Source organism: Pteropus alecto, unplaced genomic scaffold, assembly GCF_000325575.1.
Source record: "Pteropus alecto unplaced genomic scaffold, ASM32557v1 scaffold206, whole genome shotgun sequence".
NCBI lineage: Eukaryota > Metazoa > Chordata > Mammalia > Chiroptera > Pteropodidae > Pteropus > Pteropus alecto.
The window spans coordinates 4,229,262-4,241,577 of record NW_006438906.1 but is presented as its reverse complement, the minus strand read 5'-3'; the positions used below and the strand labels follow the sequence as shown (position 1 = coordinate 4,241,577).

General features: G+C 41.1%; 1 pseudogene; it reads right to left on the bottom strand.

Annotated features, from left to right (window-relative positions):
* Positions 1-7,062: 7,062 nt before the first annotated feature.
* Positions 7,063-7,181, bottom strand: LOC112483150 (annotated as a pseudogene).
* Between the last annotated feature and the right edge of the window lie 5,135 nt (positions 7,182-12,316).

The window sequence follows — 12,316 nt, the reverse complement described above, 5'->3', positions numbered from 1 at the left end:
ATATGAAGATCTTGCGATTTAAGGTTGATTGAGAGCTGTCACACTGTGGTCACACAGCACTGGTGATGTCTCCTCTGGGTCCATGACTCCAAATCCCACTGTGTGGTTCCAGGTCTGATGTGGTTCCATAATCCTTCCAGCATCTCTGCCCTGAGGGTCCTGGTGCCACTTCAACTTCCTTCTGTCATTCAGCCAAGATGTGGCAACAGTTGCCTCTGGTTGCCAATCTCTGGGTTGCACCACCATCTCCCATTGGCTTCTCAGCTCTCCCATTCACTTCCACCCCCGTGTCACCAATTCCCAGCCCTAAATCCCCTCCGGTTTAAATACATAGACAGGTTTTTCTTTTCTGGGTTGTTCGTAACCCAAGCCTTGGATTTTTTTCATCCTGGTGTGACCTGGAAAAGAAAGGGTTACATGTTGAACCAAATTAAACTGAGACCTCCAGGGTGTTACTGACCCAACCTCCACACTTCAGTAAGCAGCTCTCTGTTCAAAATTAAAATACATCTCTTCTATTCTTTCTCCCCATCTCTGGAGTCAGGGGTTGAGGGCATGGTGCCCTTGGGGATGAAGTATTGTGATTGTCAATAGCAGTAATGACAAGTGATGGAACGTTTAGGTCTGATTTACAAGTAATGCTAGATTTGCTATTAGTGTGGGAGGTTTAAAATAACATCCATGCATTAGATGATATTCAGATTTAATGGAAAAATAATGACTGCATTAAATCAGGTTTTATTGTTATGGAGGGTTTTAATTTGGCAGGACCACTTTCCTTTTGTGATCTAGAAAGGACTCAATTGAGGAAGGTGGGGCTTTCATGCTGATTCCTGACCTATATCTATTCTGCACTCACCCAGAAATGACTGCACCTTTTAAACAGGTTAACCTTTTTGTCTTCCCTTTTTTTTTTCTCCACTGGAGGTGATTTTCACTTCTTAAAACCTTACGGATTAATTTAAAAGTAATAAAAATTAAACAGAAGTCATTGTTCTTCCTTGCTTTATGAAATGGAGTTTCCACTGTGGGTTTTTTTAAAAGAGGAAATGCATCATTAAAGTTGTTGCATTATTTATCAGAGAAGCTAATGAAATCATAAGTGCAGTAACTGAATACACGTAGCACAACGCTGGTTTGAAACAGTGCCTACAAAACCCCAGTTAATCACCCCGGGACCAGTGCCTTTTATACTGTGGCTTGTGAAACTAAAATCATTGCAGTGTTTGTGTAAGGCCTCAAAATTTTTGACTCTTACCAAAGTAAAAAAAAGTCACAGTTATGGGATGACAAGGAAATTTGGTCAGAATTTGCTAGAGAGGCAGGAGCAACAGTAGATTTTAATGCAACCTCAAAAGATTTTAAAAAGATTTTCTCCCTCCTTGCAGCTTGCTTGCTGCAATGTTACCTGCTAATTGATTCATCGTCCCACTGCCAAGTTCAGCTCTTATCACGGGGATAAAAACTATAACTGTAGAGAGAGAAGAAGACTATAAACCAGACTATAATTTTACAAAGAGGGGAGTCAAAGCTAAAGATATAAGTGACGTGCTGAAAGCAGGACAAAAATCCAGACCGTTCCTGATCATCTCACTACCTCATGGCAGCATGGCTTGGAGGAGACTTGGGCTTGGAAGTTCTGAAAAGATTTGGGAGCTGCAGGGCTAAAGAGAACCTAAAGACTTGATCTGTTTTGGGGTCGGCAGTACGTGCACCCTCTCTGTCGTCCATGCCAACACCCCACCCCTCCCCTGGCCTCCCCATCCACGTCCTTGCACCTGTTGTTGCCTCTCTCCTTCACTCATTGTCTCTTTTCCCAAAATCTCCTCACATTGACAAGCACAAGACCTGGCATGCCCGGGCGTGAGCGCGTACCCCAGGAATCTGCAAAAGCCCCTTAGGTGAGCGCTGGATGGTTCTCCACTGTCCCCTGAGGCTGTCCCCATCTAGCAAAGTGGTGGATTTATAGAGGCAACAGAGACAAGTCCAAGCCGTTGACATTTTTTTTTTTTTATTCCATGACCAGAATATTAGGCTAAGATGCACCCAATTCTATATGGTCAGTAGCTTTTGTTTAGTCCATTCTTAGATCTTGGCTTACTCCTCTAGTTAGTCCTTGACCTTGGGGATTATATACCCAGCAACATCCTCACCCTGTCTCCCCCTTTCACATTTTCTTGGTAGTGATGTCCTACAGTCCTGGGGTGGACTACTGACCCTACCTGGGCCAGAGAGGAACATCCTAGGTCATTTGGACTTGGGGCTCATGTTAAGATCTGTCTCTCTCCGGGTGGTAAACCAATTATAACATTTGGGAACTATTGGAGACCTATTCTAGAGTATTAACAAAACGAAAAAGAATGAAGCTGATATGCAGACATAGCACTGAGAGATCGTCAAAGTATGCTTGGTTCCCTTCACTCTGGAGGCCCAGCTGCAAACACCTGCCCTGAGTGCAGTCTGTGGGGTGTGGCTTTCCCTGAATTCTGAATTGAGGCCAATACATTTTCTGGGTATCGGTCACTGCAGCCACAAAGGGCCCTAACATGCATACCTCCATTAGTTGACTGATCACTTTATTCATTCATGGGTGTGAACACACATTCAGAAATGTTTATAAGTACCCACTAAGCATCACCCTTTTACAGGCTCTCCCTTTTTTTTAATCTTCCTCATGTTATTTATCCATCCTTTCATATTTTCCCCTTTACTGTATAATTTTGTCCATGTCAGATAGAGAAGAAAAAAAATGTTTAATAGCTATTTTAGTTTAGATAGATTGGAAAAAAGAATAGGTGAGGAGGGTTCTGGGATATGAGTTCATGACGAGCCCTAGGAGGTAGGACTCTGCCTGTGGCTTTGTGAACATGTGATTAAGTAATCTGTCACCAAGCTTCACAGCATATTTATTATTTGCTGAAAGCTACCAAAGAAAGAGAAGGCACACTCTTTATTCTTGAGAAGCTTACAGTGAGGGAAGCAGGAAAAGATCAAGATAAATGTGAAGTACTTGCAAATAAGGAGGAGAGATCTATGCAAGGGGAAATGATTGGGATTGCTTAACACATAAGGAATGCTTGCTTGCTCTCGCTAAGATCAATTTTCACTTTTATAGCACTTCTCATTCAGAGATCTCAAGGTAGATGATAAATACTAGCATACCATGGCTTACCATCCCCTAGAGTACTAGAGATTTAGAATAGGGAATAACCAGGGGCCAGAAAGGATGGGAAACATACTTCATAGATGTTCCAGAGGGAGTTAGATAAGTAGAATGTAATCACCTGTACTGGAACTGGGCCAGAATACCAGAAATGAATGAGCTATCAGATTTTTGATCCAGGGTGATGATAATATCACTCTGTCAGCTCAAATATAAGGCAGTCTTGAGGTTTGTTTTATTACCCAATTCACCACATGTATTTCTTATACTATTGTATGTGGAAGTGTTTTACTCGTGAATTTCTCAAAGTCACTGTATCCAAGCTAGATGCCTCCTGCAAAGCCTGCCTGCAGTCCAGCTCTCTCAGACCATCTGCAGCCATCTTTTCACTTGCCCCCAACTCCTGACCTTTCTTGCGCTATCCTAGAGCCTACATAAGTGATGAGCAAGGGAATCTGTCTCCGTTGGGACTTCAGAGAAGACAGATGATGACACATTCTTCTTTGCATTCTTCCCATTTCCTTTCTTCCCTTGTTTCCAACTTGGACTTATAACTTTTCCAGGTGCCGCTTTGTTCCACAGCTTCTTTCCCCATTTCTTTTCTTTTCCTTGTTCCACAATCTTTGAGGACTTGAGGTCAAGTTGATCAGAAAGACCAGTTCTGATTGGATTGCACTCAGACCTAGGTCCGTTCAGTAAATCTAAGTAAAATAGGTACAAACGTCACAATTCTCAAGTTCAGGTGTGTAAAATGAAGTAATTTCTTTCGATCATAAAATGTTATTTCTGGCTTTGAGCTTCCACTCTTCCTAATACAGAAAATAGAATCTTGTCCTTTCAGATAAACTCAGTCAACTTTCGTAATTTTTAAATCATTTTAGATTAAAAATTTAATTATATTTGGGATTTTCCCCCTCTTTTATAAATGTCATTACCCCTCAGGTCTTTAGGAAGGCGGCTGTTCACTGAAATGTCATTTGCTCTGCCATCCCTTGAGCTGTGCCTTGTGTTATGCGGTACTTAGAGTTGGTAACTTCTGACTGGTGGTCTGGTGAGCTGTTTGTACTTATCAGATCCATGGTGGATGGCTGAAAGGAAGATGACTCCAGTTCTGACTCATACATCTACTTTCTAATTCTCTTTTTTAAAAAAGAAAAAGGCAATTGAACCCTTGGCTTTTGAGCTGTATACTTAAGAATTGTATGTTTTTGTTCTGTTTTCTTTTGGATCTTAACCTTCCTTCTACCATCCCTGGAAAAATGTTTGCAGCCCAAGGGAGAGATGACAAAGGGGAAGGGAAAGAACACCTTAGTTAATATCTCAAAGTATCATCTCTCTGAATAAGCTGAAATTTTTGGTTGCATATGTTTCGAATGAAAAGTACAAAACTAAGAACTTGCTAGAATTCTTTTGTTTTAGTCAAGGTCTTAAAAAAGGCACAGTATATAACTTCTCATTTTCTTATAAAAACCATTAGGATAAGGGGGTGGGGCAAGGTGGGGAAGCCACAGTTACCCAACATGTATTGATGATAGGAGCTATGCTCAGAGATTAAAGTTTTCCTTATTATGAGCAGAAAATCCCATTTCATTCATTATTGGTCCCTTATCACAAGTGAAATGCTAGATCAAGATGATAAAATTAGCAATATAGAATGTTATCAGATTTGATGATGGGGTATTTGAAACAGAGGCCCAGAAGTCACCCAGACTAGGGAGAAATATGTCAAATTTACCATCATGATGTGATATTACTAAGTAGAAATATATGATAGGAATATGTGAGTTCATTTTCACCAATGAAAAAAGGAAAAAAACTATATCTCCAGTGCTAACATTTATATGCTTGGATCTCTCAGCCCTTTGTCAGTGATATCGGAGGATTCTAAATCCTGTTGCTACTTAGATGGTCCATTTCAACTTGGGTCGTGCTCCTAGAAAACTTTGTCTGATGTATTTCCTTTCGAATTTCAGCATTTTTTGAATTCAATAGCCTAAAATCTTCTGTTGGATGAAACATCTCTTTCTTGCACAATTATCATTTCTTTTTTGATTTGCAGCACACATGATCAGAACAAAACTCACACTAGCACTGAGGCTGGTGGGGGAAGGGCGGTTAGATTATATTTAAGAACAAAAGGAAGGGTCAATACTAAATGATTGTCGTGAGGGGGAAGGTCAAGGAGGAGGGGTCATGGTCAAATCAGAGGAAGTGAGGTGGTGTCTACAAGAGACCTACTTAATAATCTGGGAGTGAGATGAAATTCTCTCTGAGGCTTTTTCCCCATTAAACTGTGTGCCTAGTAGTAAATTGCTTTTGGAAACTGTATTAATGAATCTGGTTGCCAAGGTAAAGGCATACTGATATACTATACTATCATCATAGTACTCAACTTACTTGGTTTGTTATATTGCATGAGAATGCTGCATGTTCTGAAGTTCTTCTAAAAACCAGTTCTGTCAGATATTAAAGGACAAGTAATATCAAAATTCTCATTTACAGGCAACAGACTCTAACCCTAGATAACTTAAATAGGAAAAGGATACTCAGAATCATAGTCTTAATGAGAAGACTGGAGAACAGGGTGAGAAAATGGTTAGGAGCTAAGAGACAAAGCCAAAATCACAGCCAAAACCGTGCCAGGGGGACAGCCTGGTGGGGACACCACTGCCACTACCTGTAGACACTTAACACTTTTCTTCTCCAATGGCTCTGAACTTGAACTTTGTACCTATCACAGCCACCAGAAAGAGTCTCTACTGCTCCTGCTTCTCCGCTGCTTACTTCAAAGTTCCAAGAGCGAACAACCAACTGGCCCTGATGTGATACCCACGTTCCCAGGAAGTGAGGGCAGGGCGACTATCTGCCTTTTACCTTCTGTGGTGAGAGGTGGGCCTTGCCTTCCAGTAAGACTCACATAGTTCAGAATTCACTAAACCTAGGAAACTGCTTTAGATACTTGGCAGTCAAAAGAATGATAAGTGACAACAGAATGTTACAAAGGAAAAGTTTCCATGGTTGATTAGTTTGAGAAATGCCAGGTTTAACAGATTTCTTTACTATCGGGCTTTTAATGTGATTGCATTCATAGTGAATGTCCAGATGGATTCCAAGACCCCCTCTCTCTTCATCATCCTATGTGAGTGCTCCATGCAACCCATTTAATGAATCAGTACTTTAAAACAACAAGTAACACTACTTAATTTCACACTTAACCTCAGCAAACCAGTTTCTTTACTGATACATGCCATATTTCTAGGCAAGCGACTTAGAAATGCAGCTCTAGAAACTTTCACGTTGTATTGTTGTCTCATAGTTGGTTTATTTTTCACGAAGGTAAGATTACTACTGTGTTTTAGCAGTGCCCACCAGGACCTTCCCTTGTTGGGTGTGCAGGCTTGGGTTTAGTCTTCTGAATATATCACTACCATATACTTTTCCTTACTGATGCGTCTCCATTTGTTCTTGGCACATTGTCCAACATGCCTGAAGCCGCTAACACAGCTTTAGAAAGTGTCTAAGAGAGTTGCTTACAACTGAGAGACTCTGGCTCTACATATAGCTGAGTGGAAGCTGCCAAGATTCAAATTATCTGATAACTTAAAACAAATGTCCTCCTGATTTTTATAGTACAACAGTATAAGAACACATAATTCAACGACCAAACAACAAATGACCTTTAAGCCATGTTCAACATAGGAAATTACTTCTATCTGTATTCATAGATAATGTCTAAACTTTAGGTCAAAGTATTTATGTATGTATGTATGTATGTATGTATGTATGTATGTATGTATGTATGTATGTAATTTTAGGCGAGAAAACGCTTGGTTGACCTCACAGATTGCAGGGACCTTGCCAGTTTACAATCTCTTATTTTATTATTTTTTTATTTTTTATGCCTACAGCATCTGGTCTTTCTAGGTGGTCTCCCATCCAAGTACTAACCAGGCCCAACCCTGCTTAGCTTCCAAGATCAGACAGGATCGGGCTTGTTCAGGGTGGCATGGCCATAGACTCGGAGTCATATTTTATTTGAAGACTGGTAAGCTGAAGATCATATCCTCACATGCAAATCCAAGCCTTAGTTCTCTAGGCAATAGAGGTAAATACAAGTGATGTGCTTGATCTAAATGAGCACTAAAAGTTGAATTTAAAAAAATTCCATCATTTAATGTTCTTTTTTTTCAAATGTCCAGACTTTTTACTTTCTTCTCAGTCATCCATCCCAAAGCAGACTTTCCTTCTGTTATTATCTATCAGACACTCCCATATATTTCCTTCATGCTGTTAACCACAATCTGCAAATGTTCTCTTGTTTCCTGTTTGCCTTGCCCATTAGACTGAAAGCTTTATGGGGGAGAGTTTTGTGTGTGGCCCCTCTGTTGCCTTGACCCTTAATACAGTGCCCAGTTGGGGCTCAGTACATACTTAGATGAAGAGGTGCTGTTGAGTGTGCTAAATAGGCAAGAATGAGGACTTTAGATCAGAAATGAGGGCAAATCCTGGTACATCCATTGAGGGAAAATATGGTTCATTTTGGGTTTGCCAGACAATTCCTAAGCTCTGCTCAAAAACAAGCACATGGAAAAAAACACTCAAGTCTTTTTATAGCCTTTGAAAGTTTGAAACCCCTCATAGTAAGACTCATTTTGGAATAGTTATGCAAAGATTTAGGGATGCTCAAAGTGTGAATATTTACGATGTTTAAAATCCTTTTCTAGTTAACCATTTTATGAGATGTCTTTACTTTCATGCTCAACTTTTCCACTTATCTTTTAGTTAATGCCTTTAATAACTCTTCTATTTGACTATCCTCTGAAAGCTTTGCTCGTTTAATACTGACCCTGAAATTAGATTTTACTGAACACTGTAAGTTTGAGCTGATTGTATCATGATCCAAGAGGGAACATGGGGCTCTTTCGCCCATGGTCGCAGCTTTCTATTCTTCTAGAAAGGAAACCTCCTGGTGACTCTGTTCCTGGGCATGGCTTGTCTCTTAGGCTCTGGGGTCCACCATGTGGGGTAAAGAGAGTGAGTTCTACTCTCAGGATTGGACACTAACCCACCTCTATCATAATCCTGCCACAGTGTGGGATTGTTGTCTGAGCCTCAAATATCTTGTTAGTGATACAAAGATAAAGACTCTTGCTGGGCAGTAGGCCCTAAAGAGCCTAGCAGCTTGTTGATTAAACTCATGGACTATGGAGCCAAACTGCTGGGTTGGAATCTCAGCTTTTCTACTTGCTAGCAGGGTGACTTGGAAAATATTCAACCTGTCTGTGCCTTGATTTCCTTACCTGAAAAGGGGGGATGATGATGATGATATTTACTTCAGGAAGCTGTGTTGTAAAGATTAAATGAGCTAATACACAAAACCCTTAGAAAGGTGTCTGGCACATAGTAAGTGCTTAATAAATGTTACCTATTATTATTGTTGCTGTAGGCTGAGTATATGGAGATCTTTGTCCCTACAAAGTCCTTTTAACTGAGACGTTTTCACCCACTAAAACCCATGTTTTAGTAATTAGCATTCAGATTTTACCTAGGTCCTGTTGGTCTGCCCACTTCTCTTCTCTTTCCTCTTTCCAAGGTAGGTTAAACTGGTTGTTTAACCTACCTTTTCGTTCCACATCCTGCTCTTGACTGATAACTTTGTTGAACTGACTTTCTTGCCCATGAACTTGAACAGACTTTCTGGGACATGACTTTTCATATCACAGGCAAGAGGCACGGCCCTTCCATACTCTCCCTGGACCTCTGGGGCCATTAGGATACGAGACTTTCCCTGATTAGTGGGGAGTGATGATGGAAGACACTTGTCCTCTGCCTTATGAGTGGGCTATCATCAATTCCTAAACCTTTAGTACTGAGCTGCGATAAAATGGTGGTGTCACCATGTGTACGTGTAGGAAACTAACATGGCCATATCTCAAAGAGGACACCCAACCATCCAGGTGGGAAGGGAACTAAGTTTGTTTTTCAGCATAGCCTCTTATGGTCTTAGCACCCTTCTCTTCCTCCAAGTCTCTGTTTGCCTCACTGTCGACAGTGTTTGGGTGGTGGCCTTTTCTGGGGCTGACCCATTAAATTCTTACACATAATTGGAACCAGACGTAAGTGTGGATTCTAGGCCCTTGGTTGAGCATATAGCAAATGACCCTGTATTTGTGCAGCACTCCTACAACTCAGAAAATAATCAGCATTTCCTGGTGCACTGGAGAGTAATTTATCTATTTTTCTCCCAGGCAGTGGTTCAGTCCTTTGCTGTTGAGACGGTCTTTATTGTTTTTCAATTTCTTCAAACATCCTCATTCTGTTCTGTGTTTCCATTTAAAACTTCACATTTTTCTAGGAGAATAACCCTCAACCCAATCATATTGGTTGTCAGTGGCTGGATGAAGCATCTCTGGTGGTAAACTAACACAGCTGAAGTTCCCAGAAAATTTTCCATGTGGAGTTTACTGAGTGTTGGGATTTATAGAACACTGTGTGGCTCTTCTTTAATAAACGTGATACACTGTGCTGTGGACTCACCGTGAATGAAGAATTGCTGAGACTTCTGAGTTTCCTCAGAAATGTCACTGCTTAATCTACACATGTAGTTAGAATGCATGAGGATAAGGAGAGTGAGTTTCATCCATCTCAGGCTCCACACAATGTGCTCAGATGATGAATTCTTGGTTAATTTTCTCACTCTGGCTCTGTGAAAACTCTTAGCCCTAAGCTGCCACAGTTCTTTTAAAAATTCCCTGGCAGTCCTGGAAGCCAGGAAAGATTTACTTTCAAACAAGAATTTTGGTGTTTGTATCACTGAGTCCTTTATTTAATTACAATAGCACGTTGTTTAAATTAAGTTTCCTTTGAAATAAAATAAGGGATTAAATAACGGTATGTCAAAGTTTTGAGAGACTTAAACTCTATTTAAAAAAAAAAATTCTAAAGCCTTTGCGAAGCACTCTTCCCCACTGGCCAATTTGCTCACACCGTGGCCTTCATCTAAGAGACCTTCTTGACCCAGTCAGCTGAATTAGGTCTGAAAGAGAGTATTTTTATAAAGCCAAGCCAGACCTCAAATCAAGGTCCTACAGGGCTCTGAGGAGCCCTTTTAGAAAAGTTAGAATTGAGTGTTTAACTTTATAACCAGAGAGTGTCAGTTTCCTTACTTTAAAAATGTCAGTTTTAGCTGGATATATGAAAATTTGTAGCAGTTAGCTGTAACCCATCACACCAGACCAGAATTCAAGAAGTGGTAGCCCTAAGTACACGTTGTTATGTAAATCCTGTCTTTCCTTTTCCCTACTGTCTCTTTCCATCCTCTCTCTTTTTCTTCCTTCTTTCCTTTCTTCTATATTAGAAGCCTTCCTCCGGATGGGAGAGGCTGGTAGTAGACTTGCTAGTAGATTTCAGGAGTAAAAGAAAAAACACTTTCTTTTATTTTCAGAATACTTCTGATAACGAGTGTCATTTTTTCCGCATCAAGCAATTCTCCAGTTCTCTGTGGACACTGGGACACTGACAGTTTAATTTAATTCTGATAACAACTGTCTGGAGTTAACACAGACCCCACAGGTTAAGGGCTTGGTCCCACAAGACTGCCTCCACTTCAGATGCCAATTGCAAGTCCCAGGTTGTCACTTGTGCTTCTGACCAACTGGTTCTAAGTTCGGGGTTCCCATGACCCTCTCCTTAGGTTTGATAATTTGCTAGAATTGCTCACAGAACTCAGGAGAACATTTGTTTACATTTATTATAAAGGATATTACAAAGGCTACAGACGAATAGCCAGATGAAGCAGTACATAGGGCAAGGTATGGGGAAGGGGAACAGAGCTTCCATGCCCTCCACAGATGTGTCACCCTCCCAGCTCTGCCATGTGTTCACCAACCTGAAAGCTCTCTGAACTTTATAGTTTAGGGATTTTTATGGAGGCTTCATCATGTAAGCATGATTGATTATTAACTCAATCTCTAGCCCCTCTCCTCTCCCAGGAGATTGGGAGAGGTGGGGCTGAAAGTTCCAAGCTTCTAATCGTGTTTGGTCTTTCTGGTGATCAGCCTTCAGCTAGGACCAGCCTTCATCCAGGAGTCGCCACATTAGAGCAAAGGATGCTCCTATCACCCAAGAAATTAGAAGGGTTTTAGATGCTTTGTGTGAGTCATAGACCAAATATTAGAACAAAAGGTGATCCTAGCCTCCTAATCACTAAGGAAATTGAAAGGGTTTTGGGAACTCTGTTTTAGAAACCGAGGACAGAGACCAAATATATATTTTTATGTCACAGGGAGGCTGAGGGCTAAACTTTATTTTAACAATTCTCCTTTCCTGAAGTAAAGTTAAGGAAGGGCAATGGTAATGTGTCACAGTTGTCCTCAAAGTTTGGGTCAATCCCATGCTCCATAGTGGCCACTGAGTGTGTGGCTCATGTCATGCCCAGGAACTCTCAGACTAGGTTCAGAGCTCTGGGCAGCGGTTCCTGTTTGAGTTCTCCTGCTGTGTCTCCCCACATCTCAGCCTTGCTTCCATAAGTGAGGCTGTGAGGCCACAAAATCCATCTTTATTACCACTTTCCCTGTAGTGTAAATATCTGGAGTTTACTGAGTAATCATCAGATTTTACAGTTTGTGTGTGTGCCAGCTGTTATGGATGATCTTTCTAGTCCAGGACATTCGGTGAATATTTATGGATAGAGTGAGTGCCTGTGTGGAAGAGGGGACCCTGGAGCTTTAGATGGCAAAGCGATGAGGTTGGAAATGAAGTATACCTGATGAAGCTTCTCAGGTAGTGCAGGGTCAAGGTGTGTCTCCAAGGTGAGAGAAAAGGTGTACCCTAGGAGAAGAACAGAGAAAGGAGCAAGATATGTGTGGAGAGCAAGGAAGATTGATTTTGGTGGAAAGAACCAGGTAAAACTTCTTTTAAAAGATGGTACGGAGTCCCAGCCTAGAAGACCAGGCAGAATTGGATTGTATACATGGGACTATAAGTTAGGGTGGGGAGTCCCAGGGGTACAGAGCAAACATAAGAGCGAGAGAAATGGAAGTGGCCTAGTTTGACTGCAGTGTTGGTTCAGAGAGGAAAGTTTGGTTGGGGGCTCATTTGGGAATAGATAATGCTGAGCCTTGGCTGTCGGTTAATTGAGTTGAAGCAACATGA